Here is a 7,633-nt window from a genome sequence, read left to right on the forward strand (position 1 = left end):
GTATTTTTATTAGAAGTTAAAGTCAGACAAGATATATTAATAAGATTCTTAATAAAATTGTAAGGCCAAGCAAAGCTTGTATTTCACCTCTAATTGGTATTTAAGAATACAAAGAGGCAATATAAGCTTAGGTATTCCTTATAACAACGTCAAAGTTATTAAAAAAGCAAAACTCATAAACAAAAATAGCCCTAAGCTGTGGAAATCTGGGGAGGTCTTATTTAATACTGAGTTTAAAGAAAATCTGAGCATTTGAAAGTAAATAACATCCAGGCAGCCCAATAACTTTGTGTCTAGGGTGAAGCCAGCCTCCAGGCTTGTTCATTAGTGCTTTTGCTCACGCCGTGAGGGGGCCAGCACTGAGCCAGTGCTATGTTTGGACTAAGTTCCTCTGCTACAGCCATGGGCCTGTCACAAAACACAGGCACTAAATGACTGGGCATGTAGGAATTTGTCAAGGCAGAAGGTAGCCGTGAGATACCATGCTGTGCCTTCAGGGTTCAGTACACCCGTAGTGTGACAGTAACAGGCATGGATAGTGACATTAATTTGGAAACGCCAGAAAAGCTTTGAGGTTAGTCACTGGTCGGGAGGACTCTGAGGAACTTCAGGGGAACCTGCAGAAAGGACTAGCAAGTTCAAATGAAAAGCTTAATATAATTACAGAATTTTAATCCGTACACAATCACAAACCTGTATTACAAATAAGGGCAGTGACTAGCAGCTGGAAGAGAAAGTGCTGAGGAGTAGGACTGAAGCAGAGAAAATGAGGTTGAAAGGAATAGGAGAACAAGTCACCTCCTTAGGAGTGAAACTGAGCTAGTGGACATAGCCAAGATGAAATAGTGGCATGGATGCCAGAAGGAAGTTTATCAAAGTTACTTCAGGAGAGGCTCAAAAAGAGGGAATCATCTGTAGACAGAAGGCATAGTGGAAGAAAGAGGTCATTGAAGAGGTCATTGTACAGAAAGTCTGCAGAGAAGCAGGTCCATATGAACTGGCCGTGAGATTGGAAATGTGAAGAACCAGGCTATTGGAACAACTGTATGCTTGAATAGCTTTCCCTTGGGCTAGCAGAGAGCCAACAAATCAATTGCCTTTAATATGGCACTGACTTTAAAAATAAAAAAAAAAAAAAAAGTGAAATGAATTACAGAGCAATTATTTTTGAGATCTTCCTCCAATTTCAGAATGCATTGAATTTATCAGCTCCTGTTCTATTGTGTATTTGATGATTCAGGAGTTCTTTTTAGCCCCCGTGCTCAGTATCGGTGTGCTAGGAGGACATGTTTGAAGATCAAGTGGGGAAAATGATGCTTTCTGAGGGGTGGAAATCTTAAAGTCCTCTATGACCAACATGGCTAACTGGAGGGATTTAGGAAGAAAATTCAGAATAAATTATAAGAAAATACAAAATCTTTCCCTTATGTCAACAACGTGTGAAAAGCTCTGGTTCCTGTTCACACCGTGTAGAAACACCACCCACTTGCTGCTCTGCCCAGCGTTTGCATTGAATACCCAGATGCTGTATATTACACAGGAAAAGGAGCACCTTCCAGTAAGTAGCATCGTTCCTTCAGCTTACATTAACACACAGCAAATAATGAGTCTTGTCCTTTATTAATGTGTGACTACTGCTTTATTACGGTGCAGTGTCTCATTTGGCACCTGACTTTCAAGATCTGGCTGGAGGTTTCAGCCTGGTACATCACTTACATAGCTTTAAGTTTTGCTTTGTGCTGCCTCAGCAGCAGGAAGGACCATCCACAGAGTACTGCCTGACCTAAAACATTTCTTTGCTTTTCTTCTTTTGTCGCTCAAGTACTTTCCTCCTAGAATTCAAGGAAACTCTAATTTTCTGGTTTCTGATGTGTCAAATCCTTTTAAAGAAGTGTGGATGTTGGCTGAACCTTCTGCAGGTTCAGTCTATAATGGATCAGCTGAATGGAAGCCAAGAAGTTCTCTGATGTCTACTATAAGCCAAGGGTCATGTTGTATATGGTGCAAAATGCATGCATGGTGACAGGAAGCAGACTTTTCCCTATGTTTTAAATAAACAATAGCAGATCCAATTTCTAGTTATTGGTGATAGGAAGATCTCCTTGTTCTGTCTGATTTCTGTTTCCTGTAACTCTGTATAAGGTACATCTCATTCATGTTTGCTGTCATTATTTGTATTTTCTAAATGTGTGATGCAGCAAGTTCTTAAAAATAACCATCAACTTTGTATTTGTTTCCAAGAAAATGCTGATGCTTAAATAAAGTACTAATTTTGGATTGCAGCAACTACCCTAAAATGAACACACTCAGCAAGAAATCCAGCAGGGCTATTTTTTGGATTTAGTGTCATAGGTGAGCGGAATAAAGCATGAGCTGATTCAGTCAATGCATTTTAAATCTGTGAGAATATTTACAATAATTGTTCTAAAAATTCATATAGTTTTTTTAATTACTTACTTCACATTGAAACTGCTTATTTTAGCTCACTGTCCTTTTATGCATTTATCCACAAGATAAATCAAAGCAGTATATTTTATGGGGAAACAAGAAGTAATAGTATATGTAAATTTTGGCTGCTGAATTCTTGAAGGAAGTCCACACAGGGCCTGTGAAACAGGCCTAGCACTTTGTGGGTCTCTAGAATAAAACCAAGAGAGTAATTGACAATAATAACTTTTCATAAGGGTGTTAATGGCTCTGAATTAATGAGCAATTATTAATTACAATGAAAATATTCTGAGCAATACTGGAAATGTATTATAAAAACATAATTAGAAATACATAGGATGTTGAATAGGCTCTTTCATGGTGTAGCATTCTTTTCCTCACTGACTTGAAGAGCTGATTATTGTAAATGCATCTATTTTGCAACAGTAACTTAAAAATTTGCTCTTCTGCTTAAAAACTTTTTCTGGTAAATTCATTTAACATTTGTGGGGGATGCCAAATTAATTACGCTGTGATTTTTTTTTTTTTTCCATTTTATTTCAGTCTTCTGTTAGTATTTGCTGCATTTTTAATTCCTTTTAATACATGAGATACCCAGTGCTGTCCATTATTTCCATGAAAACCCTAACTTGGTTGCAATTAATCAGCTATAATATGTCTTCCAGGCTACCTGCTGAGGAAGGCAGGCCAGGGAACAGATTAAGCTGAAGCTGGGAAGCCATTTTTCTGCTTGCCCCGATTCAGGGTGCAAACTTCAAGTCTGCTACTGCATTTGTAGATAGAGACAGCTTGTGGAAAGCCACACATTTTTCTTTCCATCTCCTGTTGAAACTTAACTTTGCTAGTTGTAGTAATAGCTTATGTGGAAGTCATTCCAGTCTGTCTGCTCAAGCATCTCTTTCCTTTGCAGCTTTGAAATCAGCCGCAGCTTCCTCAGTTACTCCCTGCCTGGAAGGCACCTTCCCAGCAGCAGCAGTCTCCTGCCAGGGCCTGCTGCACAGGGAAGAGCAAAGGTTCCCTCCTGCTACTAGTGCTCCACTTTTTTTTTTTTTTCTTTTTCTTTTTCTCTTTCTCTGCTTTCTCCCCAAGTTTAAGCTCTGAGCAGTTACGCAGCTCTAAACTACAGTATTTCTATTATAAATAGGAATGTCAACAAGCAGCTTTGCTCCAACACAGGTGAGACCTAAGGAAAAAAGGACGAGAATATTCTGTCATCAGTGGAACAAGTCTGAGAGTGAGCTGTACCTCCACGTGTCTGCTCTGCTGTCTGCAGCATTTGCGTGTGGCCTGTGGTAGTTTGACCATGTATGCTCCTTTTCTTTTTCTTTTAGTTCTACTGCAGTCTTCCTACATAGTGATTCCAACAGAAAATATGTAAGGGATGAATATCTCAAAGAGATTCCTACTGTACTGGGAAAGAAGAGATGTAAGGAGGAGATATTTGTAACAACACAGGCCCTGTGGATCTCCACAAAATATCAAATATAGGGAGATTTCTCCATATTCCTAAACATTGAACTTCATGCATGATTCTGATAATTTTTTATATACAAGATGGTAATTGGGTGGTGGGATTTCCATTTCCTCTTTCACGAGGGTATTTCCACAGCTTTCAAACTCTCATTAAACAGCTGTCTGCTCTTAGTACCTATGTTCAAAAACATATGCTCAGAGCTATTAAGACATAATTGCTGTAGTAAAAGCTTGCTCTTTTTTTTTACACAAAGCCTGTAAGTTACTATGAGACTGGGAGTTCATTGTTTAATGCTCTAGCAACTAAGGGGAGTATCTTGCAGCATTTTTACACCTTCATGTTCCCTTATTTAACAATACTATGGACTTTTTTAGCAATACTCTTTAAGTATGTTTGAGATTTTAGGTACATAATAAACTGAAACTAATCCATTCAGTGATGTTATGTGTATATTTCAGTATTTTGGAAAACCTGTAACCAAAAATACCTGCAGTGTAACACCTAAATATTATTTTTTCAGTCTTGAGAATCTATAATGTACTGAGAGCCTACACTGAACTTAAGAGTATTGTTAAAGGAAAATTATATTTCACAAGTAAGGGGAATTTTTATCCTTTTCCTTTCTTTTCTCTTTCTCTTTCTCTCTCTTTCTTGTTCTGCTATAGAAGTTTTCAGTTTCAGTGTCTCAGAATCTTTTTTTTTTTCCAGGTTTCTGTCTCAGTAGGTGGGGCATTTCCAACAAGATAACCAAAAGAAAGAATAGTAGGAAATCTTAATCAATTTAATTCTACTATTTTTATACTAATGAACTGTCTGGAATGACAGAGCAGGAACTCAGCAGGAAAAGAACAATAGCGTGTTTACGCAGTACTGGTGAGTAATATAGGTCTAAATTTGGGAAGAATTTGGAAGCAAGGAGTTTGAGAATTCAGCTAGCATTGGAAGTTATGTAAAGAAATTGGAAGAAATGTAAAAAACTTAAATGCCTGCAAATATTATGCTACAAAACAGTTCATAGTTATTTTACTAGTTTCAGCTACTGGGGAACCTGCAGGCTACATTCAATGCCAGCTTGAACCATTAGTGGCTTCTGAAAAAGTAAACAGCTGAGTGGTCTTGCTAACTAAGTACAAGTGAGGAAGTCTTTATGAAGGAGTAAGATTAGCTGTAATTCAAAATGTTGGATGCTGACTTGGTAAGGCATATTGGCTCTGGACTTGGACTGGCACACGCTTCGTTGGGTTAGAAACTGTCTGGATAGCCGGGCCCAAAGAGTCGTGGTAAATGGAGTCAAGTCCAGTTGGAGGCCAGTCACTAGTGGCGTTCCCCAGGGCTCGGTGCTGGGGCCGGTCCTCTTTAATATCTTCATCGATGATCTGGACGAGGGCATTGAGTGCACCCTCAGTAAGTTTGCAGATGACACCAAGTTAGGTGCGTGTGTCGATCTGCTTGAGGGTAGGAAGGCTCTGCAGGAGGATCTGGATAGGCTGCACCGATGGGCTGAGGTCAACTGTATGAAGTTCAACAAGGCCAAGTGCCGGGTCCTGCACCTGGGGCGCAATAACCCCAAGCAGAACTACAGGCTGGGAGAGGAATGGTTGGAGAGCTGCCAGGCAGAGAAGGACCTGGGAGTGATGGTTGATAGTTGGCTGAATATGAGCCAGCAGTGTGCTCAGGTGGCCAAGAAGGCCAACAGCATCCTGGCTTGCATAAGCAGCAGTGTGGCCAGCAGGGCTAGGGAGGTGATCGTCCCCCTGTACTCGGCTCTGGTGAGGCCGCACCTCAAGTACTGTGTTCAGTTTTGGGCCCCTCGCTACAAGAAGGACATGGAGGTGCTCGAGCGGGTCCAGAGAAGGGCGACGAAGCTGGTGAGGGGCCTGGAGAACAAGTCCTACGAGGAGCGGCTGAGGGAGCTGGGCTTGTTCAGCCTGGAGAAAAGGAGGCTCAGGGGTGACCTTATTGCTCTTTACAGGTACCTCAAAGGAGGCTGTAGCGAGATGGGGGTTGGTCTGTTCTCCCACGTGCCTGGTGACAGGACGAGGGGGAATGGGCTTAAGTTGCGCCAGGGGAGTTTTAGGTTGGATGTTAGGAAGAACTTCTTTACTGAAAGGGTTGTTAGGCACTGGAACGGGCTGTCCAGGGAGGTGGTGGAGTCCCCATCCCTGGAAGTCTTCAAAAGACGTTTAGATGTAGAGCTTAGGGATATGGTTTAGTGGGGACTGTTAGCGTTAGGTCAGAGGTTGGACTCGATGATCTTGAGGTCTCTTCCAACCTAGAAATTCTGTGATTCTGCGATTCTGTGATTTAACTTGTGATCTTGAGAGGACTGGAAAAAGGCATAAGAACGCTTATGGTGACAGAAAATGAGAACTGTCAGTGTAGAACAGAGTCTTTAAAGAAAAGAACAGTTTTTGAGGTTAACCTCTGCAGAGCTGAGAAGAGAAAATAAATATGCAAAGGGAAACTGGATGTGCTGAAGCTAGTACGTAAAGTTGCAGATGGTTTTATAATTAAGGAGAAAGATAGTCAAACTGAAATCCTGAAAATGAGATGAAGAATCTCATTTTGTTGAAGAGCAAGAAGAGATTTAAAATAACTTCTTAACTTACTTAGAAAGGAAAAGAAATTTAAAGAGGAGAACCAGGGTACCTATCGAGACACTTATGCAAGAAATGTTCATAAGTTTCATACACCTGATGTGAATTTAAATGCTATCACTTCCAAATGTTTTATCAAAAGAGAATAGCCAACTGGGCTATTGCTAGGAAACGTACGTGCTCTGAATCTTTTGAGATCTTCAGAGCTCACAGTTTTGTATGCCTGTTGTAAGTAAATATTTTTCAGGTTACAAGTAATATAAAATTATCCAATATTAAACAAGCTCAGTTGCACTCATTTTTTTCCGTTTTAATTCCCTACTATACCTGTTACATCACACTGCATTCTCCAATGGTAGGAATTGCTGTTGAATCTAAATTATGCGTGAGGTTTCTTTCCGTAGTTCAAATGTTTTTTCATTGATAAGCTTTCTTAATAGATTCTTCTTGGTCAAAATTAAGACATTCCTATAGGAGCCAGGAAGAAGCCATTCAGTGGGCCTGCAACAGACACTGCTGATTGCCTGACATCTGGCGTCTGGATTCTCTTCAAGTGCTGGACCATCGTATTCTGTTATCTGTAAGTTGCTTCTCATACAGACTTCACTGGTCTCAGATTTATCATTGTGTTTTATCAGGTGGACTGACACACAGCAAGTTCTTCATCAGGTCAGTTTATAAAAAGGAAGAAAAGAGCTTTCAGTGTTTTCCTGGTGTAAATGAAAGACTACAAGAGTCCTGTTCTGGAGATTAGAATCTCAATATATGCTCAGAGGTGTTATTTTCCTTGAATTCTCTGGAACTTAAATGCATTTAGTACAGAAAAAAAAATATGCATGCTTCTGGCAAGAGAAACTGCAGTGATCTGGCTTTTGCTTGATGTTCTTTCCTTGAGAAGTGGATATGTTCATTGGAAATAGAACAAATGGGTGTCACTTCCCATGCAAAAACCGTCCAAAAGCTGGATACAGCCTAAAGCTGGTTTTTCACTTGCTGGGTTATGACAACTTCTCTTTTTCCTCTGTAATCTCAAATTATTTCCTCATAATCATGGTGATGTTACTGCAGTTCCCATTAGCGTCAGGATTTAAGAGTTTTCCTTTTCCTTTCCTAT

Source organism: Anas acuta, chromosome 8 (genome assembly GCF_963932015.1).
Source record: "Anas acuta chromosome 8, bAnaAcu1.1, whole genome shotgun sequence".
In the NCBI taxonomy this organism is placed as follows: Eukaryota; Metazoa; Chordata; class Aves; order Anseriformes; family Anatidae; genus Anas; species Anas acuta.